At 45.8% G+C, this 10,273-nt stretch overlaps 1 protein-coding gene across 3 annotated transcripts in view; it reads right to left on the bottom strand.

The window, feature by feature from the left end:
- Nucleotides 1-1,938, bottom strand: part of klhl17 (kelch-like family member 17) — a 69,772-nt gene extending 67,834 nt beyond the window's left edge. For 2 of the 3 annotated variants that reach the window (XM_078425670.1, XM_078425673.1), the window contains exon 1: nt 1,851-1,938. The gene's annotated coding sequence lies outside the window, so the exon portion shown is untranslated. The remainder of the gene's footprint in view (nt 1-1,850) is intronic. The other variant, XM_078425671.1, reaches the window with a different exon arrangement.
- Nucleotides 1,939-10,273: the final 8,335 nt, after the last annotated feature.

Here is a 10,273-nt window from a genome sequence, read left to right as displayed (position 1 = left end):
GTCTGAGGAAGGCTGCTGAGATGCTGCCTGCCTGATCCGCTGAGTTACTCCAGCATTTTGTGTTCTACCTGCACTTTATACAGCAGGGCGGGGTTTTATACTGAAGCAATAACCTCAAGGTGCTCGTAAGAGTGTAGGAAGGAACTGCAGATGCTGGTCTACACCGAAGACACTCACCCAATACTGGAGTAACTCAGCGGGTCAGGCAGCATCTCTGGAGAGAAGGAAATAGGTGACGTTTCAGGTCGAGACCCTTCTTCAGACTGGAGAAGGGTCTCGACCAGAAACGTCACCTTCTATCCAGAGATACTGTCTGTCCCGCCGAGTTACTCCAGCAATTTGTGTCAATGCTAGTAAGAGCGTCTGAAGAAGGGTCTCGACCTGAAACGTCACCCGCTCCTTCTCTCCAGAGATGCTGCCTGACCTGCTGAGTTACTCCAGCATTTTGTGTCTATCTCCTGGTTAAAAAATGCAGGTTGAAATCGGAAATGAACAATATTCTCAGACTGGCCGCCAGTAAAACCTAGTAAAAGACACATTATCAAAAGAAAAACCCCACATCCATTCAATCCGAATGAGACTGCATATTGAACCTAATCTCTTTATATGTCACCAACTTCCTTATGTGGAAGCTGTTCATTCCAAAAAACAAATCGCATTGATTATGTTATTTTAAGGGCTGGGAATAAGACCTGACGATTTAACTCTGTCGACTGGGTTAAATTATAGCCTCCGGGGAAAGTGTTGGAGAACATGAACAGGTTTTTGATTTCAGCCTCTCTAGGCGTTGGCCACGTTTGGTGGGGTGACTGTGGTGTAGTTTAACAAACGCTGTTTCCCCGGGTCTCTGCAACTCCCCTGTTTCTATCCCCCCCGCCGACCGGCCACACTCACACCCACACTCACATACTCACACCCACACTCATACTCACACTCACACCCATACTCACGCCCACACCAACACTCACACCCACACTCTCACACTGACACACACTCACACGCTCACACTCACACGCTCATACTCACACTCACACCCATACTCACACTCACGCCCACACTCACACCAACACTCACACCCACACTGACACACACACCCACACTCACTCACACCCACACTGACACCCACACCCACACTCACACCCACACTCATTCACACCCACACTCACACCAACACTCACACCCACACTCACTCACTCACCCCCACACTCACACCCACACCCACACTCACACCCACACTCACACCCACACTCACACCAACACTCACACCCACACTCACTCACACACCCACACTCACACTGACACACTCACACTCACATACCCACACTCACACCCACCCTGACACACTCACACCCACACTCACACCAACACTCACACCCACTGGCACTCACACCCACACTCACACTCACACCAACACTCACACCCACACTCACTCACACACCCACACTCACACTGACACACTCACACACACTCACATGCCCACACTCACACCCACACTGACACACTCACACCCACACCCCTTGCGGATGGGTAGCCCATTTTCGGGCTTGTGGAAGGGAAACAAAGCCCGCGACGTCCAACCCCATACTTATCCTGCGACCGGCCACTTCTCTCTCCCGGCGTAACAGACGCTGAATGCAGACAGGACAACCCTTCCTCCCTCCCTTCCTTCCTTCCTTCCTTCACATGCATGTCTGATGTTGCCATAACAAATGCCCGCAGAATAAACACAGGAATGAGCAGCGTCCGATTCTCAACGCCGCTTGGCGTGTATCGGTTACTAACAGCCACCTCCCCTCCCCTCCCCTCCCCTCCCACTGACATCCAAAATAAAACAAAACTGCAGTTTTAACCTGAAGATTGGGCTTCCAGTTCTCCAGAGCCTCCGATCAGAGAGAGAGAGAGAGAGAGAGGGGGTTGGGTCAGGGACTGTGCCCAATGCACAAGGCTCTCGGTGTAGAGAGAATTCCTTGTGCTGTTTCACAGCCCAGACACCAACACAATGCCATTCTGATTTAAGGGCGAACGGGTTTGAGCCCTGATATCGCATGACACCGTTGTGTAAGGGGTGGCAAGGGGGTTATGGGGAGAAGGCAGGAGAATGGGGTTGAGAGAGAAATATAGACCCGCCACCAATGAACGGCGTGTAGTAGACCCGATGGGCCGAATGGCCCAACTCTGCCCCAATCACTTATTTCGCTCACAGTCATCGGTAAAAGGGGCATTGATTTCCCATCAATAAGTGTCCTTTGAACCGACTACTTCAACGCCGAGCAACTTCAACGCAGGCAAATCAATTCTGGAAATAAAGATCAACAATTAGAACGGAGATGAGGAAGAACTTTTTCAGTCAGAGAGTGGTGAAGGTGTGGAATTCTCTGCCTCAGAAGGCAGTGGAGGCCAGTTCGTTGGATCCTTTCAAGAGAGAGCTGGATAGAGCTCTTAAGGATAGCGGAGTGAGGGGGTATGGGGAGAAGGCAGGAACGGGGTACTGATTGAGAGTGATCAGCCATGATCGCATTGAATGGCGGTGCTGGCTCGAAGGGCTGAATGGCCTACTCCTGCACCTATTGTCTATTGTCTAATTGTCCCATTTGAAAATTCTTTCAGCCATCAACAATCAGCCACCTTAATGCCCAACCACCTAACCAGTTGGAAACAACACAACACAACACGTGTTAGTTAGATCGTCTACTCTGAAGAAGGATCCAGACCCCAAAGGTCGCTTGTCCATTATCCACCACAGATGCTGCCTGATCGGCTGAGTTCTCCAAGCACTTTGCGTTTTATATTGGACCGCCGGGCTTGGTTTGCTCGCTTGAGGAGCGGTGCTCGCTGTTATGAAGCACAGTGCATGGAGGAAGCAAAGAAGACAATGTCGAGAACCAACGATACCACCATCCCTGTACCCACACCTCTTGTGTGGACACAGCTTGAGATTGGTCTAAACAGTCGCCTCTCTACACATCTCAGCACCAAAGAATCTGTGGAATTCTCTGCCTCAGAAGGCAGTGGAGGCCAATTCTCTGAATGCATTCAAGAGAGAGCTAGATAGAGCTCTTAAGGATAGCGGAGTCAGGGGGTATGGGGAGAAGGCAGGAACGGGGTACTGATTGAGAATGATCAGCCAATAGACAATAAACAATAGGTGCAGGAGGAGGCCATTCGGCCCTTCGAGCCAGCACCGCCATTCAATGTGATCATGGCTGATCATTCTCAATCAGTACCCCGTTCCTGCCTTCTCCCCATACCCCCTGACTCCGCTATCCTTAAGAGCTCTATCTAGCTCTCTCTTGAATGCATTCAGAGAATTGGCCTCCACTGCCTTCTGAGGCAGAGAATTCCACAGACATCTGTGGAATTATCACATTGAATGGCGGTGCTGGCTCGAAGGGCCGAATGGCCTTCTCCTGCACCTATTGTCTATTGTCTATTAAATGTCATGGTCTTACGCTGAGGGATATGGATAAAGTGAACGCTCGCAGTCTTTTCCCCAGGGTACAGGATTCTAAAACTCGAGGGCATTGGCTAAAGGGGAGAGGGGAGATATTTCAGAGAAACCTCAGGGACAACATTTTGACTCAGAGAGCAGTCCATATCTGGAACGATCGGTCTGAGGAAGCTACAGAAGTGGATACAATGACAACTCTCTTAATTGTTAACTGTATGTTTGTGTTGTCATTGGTGAGCGGAGCACCAAGGCACATTCCTTGTATATGCACATACTTGGCCAATAAAGGTATTCATTCATTCATTCAAAGACATTTACACAAATAGATGGATGGGAAGGGTTTAGAGAGCAGCATGGGGCGAGCCCAGAATGCCAACTTGGCCAGCATGGGCAAGGTGGGCTGAAGGGCTTATTCCTGTGCTGTGGGTCCCAATGACTCTATAACAAGTGCGGAAGGATGATGTACAGTTTATACTGTGCAGTCCAATAGATTTGGTGTGTAGTCAGGAACTGCAGATGCCAGTTTACACCAAAGATAGACACAAAATGCTGGAGTAACTCAGTGGGTCAGGCAGCATCTTTGGAGAAAAGGAATGGGTGACATTTCGAGTCGAGACTGATAAACGGTCCCGACCCAAAACATCACCCATTCCTTCTATCCAGAAGTGCTGTCTGTCCCACTGAGTTACTCCAGCATTTTGTGTCTATCTACAATAGATTCGGTACTGCCAAGTAGACAAAGCATATACATATGTACACACACGTTATATGTATGCACCCGAGCTGGATTTGCTGACTCGTGTAAAACACAAATGTTCCGTCATTGTATCCATCATGACTAAGTCATTCTATCAGGATGACAAATCTATCAGAGAATGAAAATCAAAAATTAACTAACATGACATTTTTGAAAAGCTGCAGAGATTGGAATCTGCAAATAAAACTGAAAACATTCAAAACACTCAGCAGATCAGGCAGCAACTGTGGAAAAAGAAACAGAATTAATGTTTCAAGTCTGGACCCTACACCAGGGCTGAGAAAGAGGAAATCCAATGACAGTTGTCTTTTCTCCCCCCTCTTTCCCATCACTAATGAATGGTCCAGACCTACAATTAAGGGATTGGACAGGCTAGATGCAGGAAAAATGTTCCCCATGTTGAGGGAGTCCAGAACCAGGGGTCACAGTTTAAGAATAATGGGTAGGCCATTTAGGACTGAGATGAGAAAAAACATCTTCACCCAGGGAGTTGTGAATCTGTGGAATTCTCTGCCACAGAAGGCAGTGGAGGCCAATTCACTGGATGTAGTCACGAGGGAGTTAGATTTAGCTCTCAGGGCTAACGGAATCAAGGGATATGGGGAGAAAACAGGAACGGGGTACTGATTTTAGATGATCAGCCATGATCATATTGAATGACGGTGTTGGCTCGAAGTGCTAAATGGCCTACTCCTGCACCTATTTTTCTATGCAATGTTGTTGATCAGTAATGTTGATTAGTAAGCATGGGGTTGAGAGGGATAGATCAACCATGATTGGATGGCGGAGTAGACTTGATGGGCCGAATGGCCTAAATTCTGCTCCGAAAACCTATGAACTGTTTCGCTCTGCACAGATGCTGCCTGGCCTGCTGAGTGTTTCCAGCATTTTCTTTTTTCGTTATCGTTGAACCTGATTCCTCTTCAGTGAATTCCGCGTGAAATTCAAAAGGAGAACTGATCCCGCAAGATTCCCGGATATTTATACAGAAGCATCGCTTCCCTCACCTCTGCCTTTTAAGATCATCTGAAGGTCATCGAGGATCATCCACGAGTCTGAAGAAAGGTCTCGACCTGAAACGTCACCCATCCATGTTTTTCAGAGATGCTGCCTCCTGACCAGCCAAGTCACTCCAACACTTTGTGTCTTTTAAAAAAATAAACCAACATCTACAGCTCCCCTTCTGTGATTCCTGCTTTGAATCTGAAGAAGTCCCGACCAATAATGTCACCTATCCATGTTCTCCAGAGATGCTGCTTGACCCACTGAATTACTCCAGCACTTTGTGTCTTTTTTTTAACAACTGAAGTAAATTTTGAGACTAAATATTAATAAAATGTTAATTGTAATGGACAGACTATAAGCACCTAGGTAGTATAAGAAAATAACTGCAGATGCTGGTACAAATCGAAGGTATTTATTCACAAAATGCTGGAGTAACTCAGCAGGTCAGGCAGCATCTCAGGAGAGAAGGAATGGGTGACGTTGCGGGTCGAGACCCTTCTTCACCCATTCCTTCTCTCCTGAGATGCTGCCTGACCTGCTGAGTTACTCCAGCATTTTGTGAATAAGCACCTAAATCGCTTCACAATAATTAAGAATGTTAACTGAAGGGAAAAGGGTGGAGAAGGGGTTTATTAAAATGGTTCCAGGTAGATGGAGAAACAGGAGAAGATGAGATTCTTCCTGCGATAAAGAAGGCGTTTTTAATTCAGATTCCAACATCAGTAATGGGAAAGAGAGCATCATATTCTACATCGTATTAGACACAAAAAGCTGCAGTAACTCAGCGGGTCAGACAGCATCTCTGGAGAAAAGGAATAGGTGACGTTTCGGGTCGAGACCCTTCTTCAGACTACATCGTATTGATGTTATTGGGTTGTAGTGCTTCTTAATTGGTGAAGAGGAAATAGGTTATCATTCTAAATTACATATATAATAGCTTTCGCACGGAAAACAAGTAATTTCTTCCATCAAGTCTGCCCAGTCCAATGTAAGAACACTCCATCTGATCCCACACATCCAACCTCCTCATAGTGTAGCAAACCCCTATCATTCAGATACTCACCCTGCTTCACATCTATATACTAAAACTCTTGTTTGTTTGTTTGTTTGTTCCTGAACTACAGCCAAAATGGTACACGATAGCGGGACAATTTTAGGCCACCTTACTCACCGTCGTCCCTTTGGTGCTAATGGAAGAAGTTTCAATGAAATTGGTGTTATATTTTTTAAGTTATTCACATTTTTAATTTTAAATCTATCTCCTAGGGAGGGATGGGGGGGAGGAGGGAGGGAGGGGGAGGAGGGAGGATAAAGGGGGTTGAGGGGGATGGAGTGGAGGGGAAGGGGAGGGAGGGGGACGAGGGGGGAGGGGTGGAAGAGAGGGTGCTGCACCAATGCAGGAGAGGTTTGGGCCCAACGGGTCCACTTGGTTTAGTTGAACACTACAATTGAATCCGTTCCCACTGCCCTCCCCCCGATAGTGCGCTCAACAGCCTAATCACACGCTATGTGAAACAATATTTGCTTACATCACTTTTGGTCCTTTTGCAATTCTCGTTCATTCTACGTCCACTGTTTCTCCTGTTCACTAAATCTGCGCCCTTCCTGATGTTAAATACCACTGCCACCTATGTGAAATGAACTTTCAAGCCCAGATTGGTCTAATCAGCCACCCTTATACACTTCACATCACAGGAGACTAGATGCCATGGTCTTACTTGAGAGAAAGTGAGGAAGGACGATGCATAGTTTATACTGTGAAGGACAGTAGATTTGGTAGTACTGAGTAGACAAAGCATAGAAAGTTGAGTTGAATTTAGTTTATTGTCATGTGTACCGAGGTACAGTGAAAAGCCTTTGTTGCGTGCTAACCAGTCAGTAGAAAGACAATACATGATTACAATCGAGCCGTCCACAGTGTACAGATACATGATAGAGGGAATAACGTGAAGGATTGTAATAATGTTTAGAAGGATGAGAGGAGATCTTATCGAAACGTATAGGATTATTAAGGGGTTGGACACGTTAGAGGCAGGAAACATGTTCCCAATGTTGGGGGAGTCCAGAACAAGGGGCCACAGTTTAAGAATAAGGGGTAGGCCATTTAGAACTGAGATGAGGAAAAAAAATTTCAGTCAGAGAGTTGTGAATCTGTGGAATTCTCTGCCTCAGAAGGCAGTGGAGGCCAATTCTCTGAATGCATTCAAGAGAGAGCTGGATAGAGCTCTTAAGGATAGCGGAGTCAGGGGGTATGGGGAGAAGGCAGGAACGGGGTACTGATTGAGAATGATCAGCCATGATCACGTTGAATGGTGGTTCTGGCTCGAAGGGCCGAATGGCCTACTCCTGCACCTATTGTCTATTGTAATAACGTTTAGAGCAAGATAAAGACCAGTAATGTCCGATAAAAAATGGTCCGATGGTCTCCTATGAGGTAGATAGTTGCTGAAGTCGCTCAGTGGATCAGGCAGCATCTTTGGAGAACATGGACAGGCAACACTTCATAAGGTCACAAGACAAAGGAGCAGAATTAGGCCATTTGGCCCATTGAGACCTCTCATCATTCGACCATGGCTGATCTATTTTTCCCTCTCAATGCCATTCTCCTGCCTTCTCTCAATAACCTTTGAAGCTCTTACTAATCCGTTCAATCTCCATTTAAAATCAATCATTTTGGGTCGGGACCCTTCTTGAAACCCGACCCAAAACGACACTTATCCATGTTCTCCAGAGATGCTAACTGATCTGCTGAATTACTTCAGCATTTTGTGGCTTTTTTTTGGTAAACCAGTATTTGTAGTTCCTTGTGTCTATAGACAACGCATACACATGTAAACACATGTGCTATATGTATGCAGCTGGGCGTCAAGTTATATTGGGTAGTATCAAACACAGAACCTCTGTACTTGGTGATTGTATTTGGATATCAAATCTTAGTTTAGAGATATAGCGTGGAAACAGGCCCTTTGGTCTACCGAGTCGATGCTGATCAATGATCATCAATACACTGGTACTATCCTACACACTAGGGACAAATTACAGAAGCCAATTAACCTACAAACCTGCACTTCTTTGGAGTGTGGGAGAAACCGGAGAAAACTCGCGCGGTCACTGGGAGAATGTACAAACTCTGTACAGACAGCACCCGTAGTCAGGATCAAACCAGGGTCTCTGGCGCCATGAGGCAGCTACTCTACCGCTGCGCCACTGTGCGCCCGGCAGTCAGAAAAAAGTAAATAAATAAACTAACATAAAAATTAATTTAAAAAGCTGCAGATGTTGGAATCTGAAATATAAACAGATAGATGTTGCAAACACCCAGCACCTGTGGAAAGAGAAACAGAATTAATGTTTTAGTGTAGGAAAGAACTGCAGATGCTGATTTAAATCGAAGACAGACACAAAATGCTGGAGTAACTCAGCGGGACAGGCAGCATCTCTGGAGAGAAGGAATGGGCGACGTTTCGGGTCGAGACCCTTCTTCGGGTTTTAGTTCCCGACTCTTCGGGTTTTAGTTCCCGACTCTTCAGTGTTGAGGAAGAAAGAAATCTAACTAATTATTAATTAACTAACTAATTATTAATTAACTAACTAACTAATCTAACTAATTATTTTTTTCTCTTTCCCATTACTGATGTTGGAATCTGAATTAAAAACACCTTCCTTTTAATCGCAGGAAGAACCTCATCTTCTCCTGTTTCTCCATCTGACTGGAACCATTTTAATAAACCCCTTCTACACCCCCAACACATTTTCCCTTTAGTTTACATTCTTAATAGTTGTGAAGTGTTTTAGGTGTTTATAGCCTGTCCATTACAACAACAATTTTATTCATATTTAGTTTCAAAATTTACTTCAGTTGTTAAAAAAAAAGACACAAAGTGCTGGAGTAATTCCGTGGGTCAAGCAGCATCTCTGGAGAACATGGATAGGTGACATTGCGGGTCGGGACTCCTCTTCAGATTCAAAGCAGGAATCACAGAGGGGGAGCAGTGAGAGAGGGTCTCACAGAGCTCCCGTCAGAGAGGGAAGGAGAACCTCTTCAAGTAGGCATGCCTTGAGGAGAATTGGCAGTGGAGCAGAAACGAGGAACCGCAGATGGTTCGCTGGCACTGTTATTGTCACACGTGCAAAGTGCTAACACAGTGAAATTCTTTAACTTACAGAGAGTCCAGTAGAGTATTACCATACCCCAAACCTCCGATTAACAAGTGTACAGAAATAGTGCACTGAGCCCGCATGCAAGAGGCACCATGTTTTGGCACCATTTCGAAGTCACTGGTTTACAAAAAATGGCTGGAGTAACTCAGCGGATCGGACAGCATCTCTGAAGAGTCTGAAAAGGGTCCTGACCCAAAACGTCACATATTCGTGTTCTCAAGAGATGCTTTTGTGTCCTTTTTTTTGTAAACCAGGCACTGCAGTTCCTTTCTTCAATTGCAGTACGTTTGAAACAATTGTAAAAATATTAAAAATCGCTCATGGCTTTTGGATGTAGCAATGAATGCATCATTCCCAGCTTTGAAGGCTGTCAAAGGTAGTTAGTGGCGTATTGTTGGCAAGGCTTCCTTAATGTATGGGCAGAGTCCCTCCCTGCTGTTACTCAGGACACCTCTTGGCATCTGGACCAAGTAGGTATGGAAATGGGGAAACCATTGGAGAGGATGCAGCACTGGAGCCAAAGCAGGAAGTTTCAACCTGAATCACGTGAAATGTACGCGTCAGTACATACGTTCCGGCAGCAGAATGAGGCCTTTTCGGCCCATCAAGTCTACTCCGCCATTCAGTCGTGGATGACCTCTTTCCCTCTCAGCCCCATTCTCCTGCCTTCTCCCCATAACCCCTGACCCCTTACTAATCAAGAGTCTATCAATCTCCGCCTTAAAAATACCCATTGACTTGGCCTTTACAGCTGTCGGTGGAAATGAATTCCACAGATTCACCACTCTCTGACTAAATAAATTCCTCCTCATTGCCTTTCTAAAAGTAATAACCACGACCCACTCTCAAATATGTACATTCTATACACAATGCATCGACCTATCAACACTATGTATACTTGT

Source organism: Rhinoraja longicauda, chromosome 30, assembly GCF_053455715.1.
Source record: "Rhinoraja longicauda isolate Sanriku21f chromosome 30, sRhiLon1.1, whole genome shotgun sequence".
In the NCBI taxonomy this organism is placed as follows: Eukaryota; Metazoa; Chordata; class Chondrichthyes; order Rajiformes; family Arhynchobatidae; genus Rhinoraja; species Rhinoraja longicauda.
The sequence above is the reverse complement of the archived record's forward strand: the minus strand, read 5'-3'. Positions and strand labels throughout refer to the sequence as shown.